We start from the raw sequence: 12,492 nt of genomic DNA, 5'->3' as shown, positions 1-12,492 counted from the left end.
AAATTACCTCATACCAAAGACTATTTACTACTAGTATCTAAAGTGTTGCTTCTCATAGGTATTTGCACTATATTTATTTGACGATAGAAATAAAGCCTTGTGAGTCACTGGCATACCATGAGTCACACTCTTCAGACATTCCTCTATGTATAAAGACCAGTTTCTCATTCACCAGTAGTACTGGACTTTGCAGAATATGCCCCCCACCCCCCACTAAGAGGAAATTACTCCATGTTAAGAACATGGACTCTGACATGACAACCCCTGAGCTAACCATTCACTGACTGTGAGATATTAAGCAAGTTAATAAGCTTCTCTGAGCTTTGCTTCTTTATGGATAATGCTATTTAGCCCATAAAATCATTGCGAGATTTAGAAGAGATATAGTATGGTACATAAAGTAGCTGATACATTGTAAATGCTTCCTAAATATGAGATATTATTACCTTCCTTTGAGAAAAAGGCACCCATGTATAAAATAGTAACATGGATTTTAATGCCTTTACTGAAGACCCGATGTTGGCTTTTTACATATGATCTTTCTCAGCTCATGACCCATATACAAAATGGTAATGTTGCAATACACTGGGGTGAACAGGTAAGGCTGCCCAAAGCCAGAGGTGAGCAGCCCAGGGGCCCCAGACAAGATCTTGGCATCCTTGTAATGCACTTGTGAAGGGTAGCAGAATGTGCTACCCCAAAACATGCCTTTTTGACATAAGTATTATTTTGACCTTATAATTTGGAGAAACTGCAGACACAGGAGGAACTCTGGCAGAAGAAGTTACCTTCTTAAAAGGGACACTAATGTTAGAAAGGGTGTCTGTAACAGGAAGAGAGCTATTACCAGAGATCACTTTTTGACTTTGGAGATTTATCTGCATTGCAGAGCAACATTTGTTTATCCATATTTCTTGCCTTCCTTTGAATTGCTTTTCCTGCTGTTGAAGTCCCCAGAACACCATCCTTTTTCCTAGCCTCAAAGCCTTTTGGGTTTCATATCTTTGTGGGGCTCCATAATTAATTAATGAACAAACTTAAAATTTAAATTATTTAAAATTAATGTAATCAACTGCATAATTCATTTTAATTAAAATTATGCACTTAATTAAAATTGTGTTTTTTGTTCTGTTAATCTTTTATTACTGGGGGTCTTGGCCAAGAAACTTGAAGTGTAAAGGGAAAATTATTTATCCCCACATTGTATTATTTCTACATTTGGGATACATACCATAGTGTCTCAGAACATCAGCGGGAAGTTTTGCTGTAAAGTGTTGTTGTCCTCCACTATATATTGGAAGGAAATTGAGGCTTGGAAAAGTTAAGGCTACATAGCTCATGAGTACTTAATAAATAGTGGGGTTATTGCAAATAAGTAGTGGTACTGAGATATGGTCTTCAATAATCCTGGAACTATTTAGTCAAACCAATGTATGTTTATTATAATGTTTGTTTCAGCTATTTTTTCATGAGATTTTTTGTTTTGACTCGATAGTAGATTCATATGCAAATGCAGAACAAGATCAGAGTTAAGAGGGTAAGTTCAGTTTTTGAATACTCTTTTTAAGGTACCTGGAGGATGTCTGTGGACAGTGGCCAGGAGAATGTATGGGGCAAGAGCTCTACAGAGATGTCTAGGCTGCAGATAATGATTTGTCCATCTTCTACCCACATGTAAGAGGTGATGGAACCCAAGTGACAGAAGAGTTCTCAGAGAGATCAGGGACATAGAAGAGAGAGAGCAAGACAGGTTCACCTCTATTTTCTTATCTGCAAATTGTGTATAATGAGCAACATCAAGCCCACCTCATATTTCCAGGGATGAGAGTATGCACAACAAAGGTTAAAACATTACAGAAGTTCATAAATTCAAAGTATTGCTACTGCAATAAAGACAACTTTAAAACAGAACTATAGTGAAATACTAGCAAGTTTTTAGCCCTTTTAATTTTTTCCTTTAGCCATAAGCATTTTTTTAACCTTTTCCAAACGTGTAAGTCATGCTCCCATTTTTGAAGAAGTCAGAAAGGCAGACATGCAATTACAGCAATATTCTGAGCAGTTGTTCAGTCATAAACAGCAGCTTCAAAAGCACAGAATCTTGTAATTAGGGCAAGTCCTCAATCACAGCTCCAGCAAAAAGTGGGATGGGACCATGTAAAGTACCAAAGGATCATCACTGACAAATGAAAACAGCAACCTCCAAATGTATCCTTTCTTCCTAAGGCACATTCGTCTCTGCATTTTCAATTTGCATATTGCTCTATCTTCTGCCTACAACGAAGTGACAGGAATGGAGGATATTCATAGGTGAGAGAGCCCTTCTGCAAATCAAAACATATCTAGTGATATCTAGTAATCCCTCCTCCCCTCCATTTCTATAACCATACCTGGCCTCACCTCAGGGTAGACTTATTTCCTTTGCTTTCTCTTAATATGTATATGTATTTTCTAATGTTTTTTTTCTTGAGAGAGACAGAGTGTGCATGGGGGAGGGGAGATATGGAATTCGAAGCAGGTTCCATACGCTTAGCTGTCAAAAAGAGCCCGATGTTGGGCTGAAACTCCTGAACCATGAGATCATGACCTGAGCCAAAGTCAGATGCTTAACCGACTGAGCCATCCAGGTGCCCCTTCTCTGCATTCTTTTAAAAGATTGTTTTTTAATTAATATGATTCATGGATACTATAATGAAAGCACAGAAAAAGGACACCAAATTGGTTTCCAAACAAAACACCACAAAGTACCTAACTATGCAAAAAATTCCATGCTAAGCCTTAATGTACTCTATGTGCCTAGGAAACAAAATCAGAGATTTCCAAATGTTTGGGAGAATTCAGAAATTTTATCAAAGTCACACATGTATTTATTAGATTGTTTCCTTATTAGACTGAGGGAAATAGGAATTATTTATTCAAATTCTTCCTGTCATATTAAATAATGAGCGCTTTCATTAGTCTGGCCAGTACCAATCTGCTGAGGACTGTGAACTAGTTACCATGTTAGGCTCTGGGTGAGGTCTGGGACTTGAGGGGAGGGGAATAGCTAAAACAATTTACAGTCTGGTGGATATTAGTGTCTTAATAGAATCCTGATTGTGATGTTATCAAAATGTCTCCATATTTTTAGAGAATTTTATATTGACAAAGGAAACTCAGGGAGTCAAAGGAATATATACTGGAGAGTCACCATATTTGCTAATACTTCTTTTTGATAAAGTTATCTTTAGTGAGTCATCTTATTTATCACTGACTATTTTCAAAGAGGATGTGAGATTCGGGAGGAGGTGGGTGCAAGTCCAAAGGGACGAGAACCAGGTCACCTCAGGACACGCGGCGGGAGGAGCAGTAATTCCCAATCTCTGGGCTGAAGTGTTAACAGTCTGCATTGAATGAATTTCCATGAACATCTGTTCTTGATGATCCTTCTGTGGAGATACCTTAATTGAAAATGTGAGAAGGGCAAGGTGGCAGAGAAATAGGGAGCTATGTACTTTTTGCCCACCTACATCTCTCAAACAAAGAAGGACTGAAGCCATAAGATATGAATCGCAAGAGTCTGGGAGGAAAAGAAAGTGTCCGCTAAGAAGACAGCTTCATAGAGCATGATTGCAAACTGGGGAAGATAAAAACGGTCTGGGACACGGAGGCGTGGAGAGGAGGGAGCCCCTCCGCGGCTCTCCACAGAGAGACAAGGGGAAGAGAGAGACTGAAACCACTCATTAGAGCTGTCTCTGGAGAAGAGAAAAACCTCAGCTTGGGATGGAGAAGGAACCTATCATCCCATCAGTAACCGCAGGCATTCAGAGAGAGATCCTTGCTCAAGCAGTGGCGCTTTCCTTGGGCTGGGCGCTCTGATCCCAGGCGGCACCAGGAGAAACTGCTCCCCTACTCCCCCTACTGGATACCCCTTCCAGCCGCCTGGCCTATGGGAGAACATTTCAGGCAGTAAGTATCATTAAAGTGCAAGGGCTAAGACCTGGAAACAGGTGGGGCTTGGGAAATACAACTCCTCCCACCTTGACTATGCCCACAGCACAGGGAGATCAGACACAAAAGAGTGACTTGCAATGCTTGGTTTGAGAAGGGACTGGGGTGCCTTCATTTTTCTCCCCACAACCACCAAGGCGGGGGCCTCAGGGAGCAGCCAGTGGATGCAGAGGAGGCAAGACCTGCCTACAACAAACCATGCCCATCTGTGCTGGAGAGCTGCTCCCCCCCCCCCCACTCCCCTGCTCCCCCAGAGCCCGGAGCCTGGGGCAAGACCAACATTGATGCATTGCTGCAATAAACTCTAAATCAATTCTTGCTATGCAGCAATATTTTCCCTTATCTCATTCTTATTTCTCCCCTCCACTGGACTGGACACTCTGGTCATTGGTTTGCTTAAACAGTCATATTTAATCCATTCTCTCAATGCAATTCTATACCTCTGTCATTACCTTCCTTTCTCTCTCTCTCTGGAATAATCAGACTATATAGTTTCTTTGGGTAACATTATCTTCATTTTTTCTCCTCACCTCCTACCATATTCTCCTCTTTCTCTCTCTTAATTAAGCCTTTCAGTCTCTCTGCCTGGTCAATGTTCAATTTTGCTTCCTCCCCACCCCTGTCACTTTTCTCCTTATACATGCTCTTCCATGAGCACTGCCTCCACCCTGCTTTTTATTTGTAGCTGGGATTTCTGGGTTTATGCTCTTAGACTGTCTTTTGTCTTTTGTTGTTTTTGTCATCCCACCCTTTCCCCCCCTTTTGGTTTGCTTGTTTGTTTGATTTGTCTGTGTGTTTCCATGCTTTTGTTCCTATGTGTTTGTCTGTCTGTTTTCCTTTTCAGGACTACCTCAGGAAACAAGCCAAAGTACACATGGTGAAAAGTCTCAAATGTCACTACAAGTAGGGAAATAAAATAACCAAAGGCACAACAAGAGAGACCAAGGGACACCATTAAAAGAACACTTCCTGAATGGAAAGCCCCTGGACAGTCAATGGGCCTCCTTTAAAATAGCAATACTCACAGGTGCAGAGTACATAACAAGCTTTTAAAATGGATAAGAGGCAGAAAGCTAGCCAAAATGATGAAATGGAAGAACTCTCCTGTAAAGAAATTCCAGGAAAAAGTCACAGCTACGGAATTGCTCAAAACAGATATAAGTAACATAACTGAGCAAAAATTTAGAACAATAGCCATAAAATATTGCTGGGCTTGAAAAAGACATGGAAGACATCAGAGAAACTATTGCTGCAAAGACTCTGGACTTTAAAAATAGTTGTGACAAATTAAAAAATGTTATAAATGGGGCGCCTGGCTGGCTCAGTGGGTTAAGCATCCAGCTTCGGCTAAGGTTATGATCTCATGGTTCATGGGTTCGAGCCCTGCATCAGGCTCTGTGCTGACAGCTAGCTCACAGCCTGGAGCCTGCTTTAGAATCTGTATCTACCTCTCTCTCTCTGACCCTCCCCTGCTGGTGTTGTTTCTCTCTGTCTCTCAAAAATAAATTTAAAAAAATTAAAAAATGCTATAAATGAAGTGCATAATAAAATGGAGGTAGCCACTGCACGGATTGAAGAGGCAGAGAGGAGAATAGGTGAATTAGAAGACACAATTATAGAAAAAGAGGAAGCAGAGAAAAAGAGAGATAAATTGATCCAGGAGCATGAAAGGAGAATTTGTATCTGAGTGATACAATCAAACAGAACAATATCCGTATCATAGGAGTTCCTGAGGAAGAAGAAAGAGAGAAAGGGGCTAAAGGGGTGTCTGATCAAATTATGGCCAAGAACTTTCCCAATCTGGGGAAGGAAACAGACATTGAAATCCAAGAGGCATGGAGTACTCCCTTCAGATGTAACATGAATTGATCTCTTCATAACATATAATAGTGAAACTGGCAAAATATAAAGATAGAGAATTCTGAAAGCAGCCAGGGATAAAAGGCCCTAAAATACAAAGAGAGACCTATCAGAGAAGTTACAGACCTATCTACTGACACTTGGCAGGCCAGAAAGGAATGGCAGAATATCTTTGATGTGATGAACAGAAAAAAATATGCAGCCAAGAATCTTTTATCCAGCGAGCCTGTCATTCAAAATAGAAGAGAGATAAAGGTTTTCCCAAATAAACAAAAATTGAAAGAATTCATCACCACTAAACCAACCCTACAAGAAATCCTAAGAGGGACTCTATGAGAGAAATGTTGCAGGGAACACAAGGTACCAGAGACACCACTACAAGCATGAACCCTACAGAGAACACAATGATTCTAAACCCATATTTTTCAATAATAACACTGAATGTAAATGGACTAAATGCTCCACTCAAACAACATAGGGTAGCAGAATGGATAAATTAAAACAAACAAACAAACAAACAATAAAATCCATCTATTTGCTATCTACAAGAGACTCATTTTAGACCTCAGGACAGCTTCAGATTGAAAGTAAGGGGATGGAGAAATATTTATCATATGACTTGAAGTCAAAAGAAAGCTGGAATAGCTGTACTTGTATCAGACAAACTGGACTTTCAAGTAAAGGCAGTAACAAGAGATGAAGGTATTATATAACAATTACAGGGTCTCTCTATCAGGAAGAGCTAAAAATTATAAACATCTATGCACTGAATAGGAGAGCACCCAAATACATAAAACAGTTAATCACAAACAGAAACATTCTTATTGATAAGGATGTGCTAATTGCAGGGGATTTATTTTAATACTCCACTTACAGCAATGGATAGATCAACTAGGCAAAAAAATCACTAAGGAAACAATGGACCTGAAAGACACATTGAAACAGATGGATTTGAAAGATAATATTTAGAACACTACATCCTGAGGCTATAGAACTGACTTTCTTTTTGAGTGTACATGGTACATTCGCCAGGATAGATCACATACTGGGGCATAAAGCAGCCCTCAATAAATATAAAAGAATTGAGATCATACCATGCATACTTTCAGATCACAATGCTATGAAACTTGAAATCAATCACAAGAAAAAGTCTGGAAAACCTCCAAAAACATGGAGGTTAAAGACCACCCTACTAAACAAGGATTGGGCCAATTAGGCAATTAGAGAAGAAATTTAAAAAATATATGGAAACAAATGAAAATGAAAATACAACAATCCAAACTCTTTGGGATGCAGCAAAGGCAGTCCTAAGAGGAATGTATATCATAATCCAGGACTATTTCAAGACACTAGAGAAAGCGCAAATACAAAACCCAAAAGCGCACATAAAGGAACTAGAAGAGCACCTCAAACCCAGCTGAAGAGAAATAAAAAAGATCAGGACAGAAATAAACAATACAGAATTAAAAAAAAAGGAACAGATCAATGAAACCAAGAGTTGGTTTTTTTTAAAAAAAATAAACAAAATTGATAAATCTTTAGCCAGGCTTCTCAAAAGAGAGAGAGAGAGAGAGAGAGAGAGAGAGAGAGAGAGAGAGCGCACCCAAATAGACAAAGTCACAAGTGAAAATGGATCTATTAACAACCAATCCCTCAGAAATACAAGCAAATATCAGGAAACACAAGAAAACTTATATGCCAATAACTGGACAACCTAGAAGAAATGGACAAATTCCTAAACACACGTGCACTACCAAAATTCAAAAGGGAAGAGATAGAAAACCTGAACAGACCCATAACCAGTGAAGAAATTTAATCAGTTATCAAAAACCTCTTAATGAATAAGAGCCCAGAGCCAGATGGCTTCCCAGAGGAATTCTACCAGACGTTTAAAGCAGAGTTAATACCCATTCTTCTCAAGCTATTCCAAAAAAATAGAAAAAAGAAGGAAAACTCCTGGACTCATTCTACAAAGCCAGTATCATGTTGATTCCCAAACTGGACAGAGACCCAACAAAAAAAGAGAACTACAGACCAATATCCTTGATGAATATATATGCAAAAATACTCAAAAAGATACTTGCAAATCAAATTCAACAGTATATAAAAGGAATTATCCACCATGATCAAGTGGGATTCATCCCTGGGTTACAGGCCTGATTCAGTATTCACAAATCAATCAATGTGATACATCACATTAACAAAAGAAAAGATAAAAGCCATTTGATCCTGTAGGTAGATGCATACAAAGCCTTTGACAAAATACAGCATTCTTTCTTAATAAAAACCCTTGAGAAAGTCAGGATAGAAGGAACTTACTTAAATATCATAAAAGCCATTTATGAAAAGCCCACAGTTAATATCATCCTCAATGGGGAAAAACTGAGAGCTTTCCCCCTGAGATCAGGAACACGACAGGGATGCCCACTCTCACCACTGTTTTTAAACATAGTGCTGGAAGTCCTAGCATCAGCAATCAGACAACAAAAAGATATAAAGAGCATCAGAATTGGCAAAGAGGAAGTCAAACTTTCACTTTTCCCAGATGACATAATACTCTACATGGAAAACCTGACAGACTCCACCAGAAGCCTTCTAGAACTAATCCATGAATTCAGGAAAGTTGTAGAGTACAAAATAAACATATAGAAATTGGTTGCATTTTTATACACCAATAATGAAGCAACAGAAAGAGAAATCAAGAAACTGATCCCATTCACAATGCACCAAAAAAGCCCCATAAAATACCGAGGAATAAACCTAACCAAAGATGTAAAAGATCTGTATGATGAAAACTATAGAAAACTTATGAAGGAAATTGAAGAGGACACAAAGAAATGAAAAAACATTCCATGCTCATGGATTGGAAGAATAAACATTGTGAAAATGTCATTATTACCCAAAGTAATCTACACATTCAATGCAATCCCAATCAAAATTGCACTAGCATTTTTCTCAAACTAGAACAAACTCTCCTAAAATTCTTATGGAACCACAAAAGACCCCAAATAGCCAAAGTAATATTAAAGAAGAAAACGAAAATGGGAGGTATCACAATTCCAGACTTCAACCTCTACTACAAAGCTGTCATCATCAAGACAATTTGGTATTGGCACAAAAACAGACACATATACCAATGGAATCAAATAGAGAACCCAGAACAGGACCCACAAATGTATGGCCAATTAATCTTTGACAATGCAGGAAAGAGTATCCACTGGAAAAAAGACTTCCTCTTTAGCAGGTGGTGCGGGGAGAACTGGACAGCAACATGCAAAAGAATGAAACTAGACCACTTTCTTACACCATACACAAAAACAAACTCAAAATGGATGAAGAACCTCAATGTAAGACAGGAAATCATCCATACCCTAGAAGAGAAAGCAGGAAACAACTTCCTTGACCTCAACCACAGCAATTTCCTACTTGACACATCCCCAAAGGCAAGGGAATCAAGAGCAAAAATGAACTATTGAGACTTCATCAAGATCAAAAGCTTCTGCCCTGCAAAGGAAACAATCAAGAAAACTAATAGGCAGCCAATGGAATGGGAAAAGATAGTTGCAAATGACAAATCAAATAAAGGGCTAGTATCCAAAATTTACAAGGAACTCACCAAATTCCATGCCCAAAAAACTAATAATCCAGTGAAGAAATGGGCAGAAGACATGAACAGACACTTCTCCAAAGAGGACATCCAGATGGCCAACAGGCACATGAAACGATGCTCAGTGTCACTCATCATCAGGGAAATTCAAATCAAAACCACACTGAGATACATCCTCACACTGAGGCTAAAATGAACAAATCAAGAGACTATAGATGCTGGTGAGGATGTGGAGAAATGGGCACCTTCCTACACTGTTGGTGGGAATGTAAACTGATACAGTCACTCTGGAAAACAGTGTGGAGGTTCCTCAAAAAATTAACAATAGAACTCCCCTATAACCCAGCAATAGCACTGCTAGGGATATACTCAAAGGATACAGAAGTGCTGATGCATAGGGGCACAAATACCCCAATGTTCATAGCAGCACTGTCAACAATAGCCAAATCATGGAAAGAGCCTAAATGCTAATCAACTAATGAATGGATCAAAAAGATATGGTTTTGAGAGACAGAGAGAGAAAACGCGAGCAGGGGAGGGTCTGAGAGAAAAATAAATAAATAAAAAAAAAGGAGATGTGGTTTATATTGCGATAGAATACTACATGGCAATGAGAAAGAATGAAATCTGGCCATTCGTAGCAATGTGGTTGGAACTGATAGGGGTCATGCTAATTGAAATAAGTCAGGCAGAGAAGGACAGATACCATATGTTTTTACTCATAAGTGGAACAGGAAAATCTTAGCAAAGGACTATGGGAGGGGAAGGGAAAAAATAGTTGGGGAGAAGGAGGAAGGCAAACCATGAGTATTGAGTACAAACTGAGGGCTGATGTGATGGGCATGGAGGATGGCACTGTAGGGATGAGCACTGATGTTATATGGAAACCAACTTGATGATAAACTATAAAAGAAAAATTTTAAAAATATATTTGAATAAAGGAGACCTGTACAAGTACAGTTAAGAACTCTAATTACCAGATGGTGTGTCAAGGCTACATCTATCCAGGGAAAAAGCTGAGTATTACTGCAGGAAGTCACTCTGCGCTATCTTGAAGTGTTGCTAAATATAGTTATGCATCAAGGCATGGCATTAAATCTGTAGGATTTGTTCATGGTTTAATAATTGATGAAATTCAGGAAGACATAAACTGTCTTCCAGAAAGGTCTCATCTACCTCTACCCCATGTCTCTGCTTTTTATCTAGGCTTTTTTCTGTAATGGGAAGAATCACCTCAAGTTACCAGCAAACTTACTGGTGCTGAGAAAAGCTCCTGAGCAAGGTGATGCCCAACCATGTGATACAACGGTATTGCGTGGGGTGGGAGAAATGATGTTGAGCACTGGTGTTGGGACTCACCGGGGACAGAAAAGATACTTTGCAGGTGAGGGGGAAGAAAGTGGTGTTGGGGACAGAGAATAGAAGAAACACAAAAGTGTCTCTGCTTTTACTGAAATGCATGACTTCTTATTGCTTCTAAATCCAGAAAGTGTTTTGTAGGCTGGCTGGCTCTTCATCTCACCACTAATGAGACTGAGAAGGAATACCAGCTAGTTTAATTAATCATGCACTCAACAAATATTTATTGCACTCCTGCTATGAGCCAGGCTGTTCCTAGACCTGGGGAGACAGTAGTGAACAAGTCAAGAAGTTCATATTCTGGGTTGGGTGGGGATAGGGGATAAATATTTCCAAGAGTAAAAAGCCAGCATCCTGGTAGCACTGATCATTCCAGTGCCCTTGATCCAAGGAATCACCATTTTACACATTGGCATGCCCTTGGCTTCCCATCACATGCTATCCCAGCATGGAACCGTTGGTATAACAAGCCGCCCATTCTTGACTCCCTGTACACTCAGTCAGCCTACTATTCCCATTCTTACTCATCCTTATGGTCTCCCTTTCTGCGCCATCCACTCTCACGCTTTGACTGCAACAGAAGCATGATGAGCAGTTTTTAGTATTTAACCAAGAACTGAGGCCTGAGGTTTCCCTCCCTGCTTTCCATTTTGATGGAATTCCTGGCTCAACCATGCTCCCTGTTTAGCCTTTGTTTTGCTATAAGCCTTCACCTTTTGTATGCATACCTCTCAGTGTTTACTTATGTGTAAACTTCTCTGCTTGTTGTCACAAGAAACCAATAGATGACTCCTAGCACACTCGCCACTCTGGTGCCCACCACATGTGCCTGTGCTGAGAGAAAATAGTCTCCCTCCTCCTTCCCATCTACAGCAGGCTGTGCTACACCTGTAGGCCCCAGTAGGGTTGACACCCCAACACATCACTCAGCTCTGTTGGAACTATTCTTGTGGACAAATGCACTTTTTAAAAAACAGAATAACCAGCTCTCTGAGACTTGGGCCTAGACACCACAGGGAGGGTGGAGTGGAAATGAAAACCTCCAGCCCCACTGCCATGCCATGGAGTAACTGGATAAGTTTGAGGGTGCACCCTAAATTGGGGTATTTGTAAATCACTCCCCTGTCACACTCTAGTTTGCTATTACCATCTGATGATGTTGTTGAGGCACTGTATGGCATTATGGGAATCATTACTATTTGCATACATGGTAATTTTAGTCCAGGTAAATGCAAGTGGTTGATGTTGGTTGATGGCCAGCTCCCATAAGGGGGCAGGTATTGTGACTTGTTTCAGGTCTCATCTCCTGCCACTCTCTTCCTTCTCTTCTCCAATCAATAATTTGGGATTTGCTGGTCTGCAAAAGAGTCTGGGGTGGAAACCATGTCCTAAAGGGTGATAAATTAAATCGGAGGTATGGCCTCTGGTGAGCTTCTGTGTCAAAGAGAATCAGGCTTTCCAGGCACTTTGATGCCATGAAGAGATCAGACATAGATTCATCAAGTAGAAAAAGGAGTCATGTAGAGTAATATAACAAATGCAAATTAAAATCATATTAGCATGCCTATAAATTCTAGAGTGACCTAGAATAGAGATGCAATATAGAGATGACAGTAAAAGAAGGCTTGCTGGAAACAGACTCCTCCCAGGATAGTAGGTACGGTGCCTGCTGGCAG

Source organism: Suricata suricatta, chromosome 2, assembly GCF_006229205.1.
Source record: "Suricata suricatta isolate VVHF042 chromosome 2, meerkat_22Aug2017_6uvM2_HiC, whole genome shotgun sequence".
In the NCBI taxonomy this organism is placed as follows: Eukaryota; Metazoa; Chordata; class Mammalia; order Carnivora; family Herpestidae; genus Suricata; species Suricata suricatta.
Note: the sequence above shows the minus strand (reverse complement) of the source record.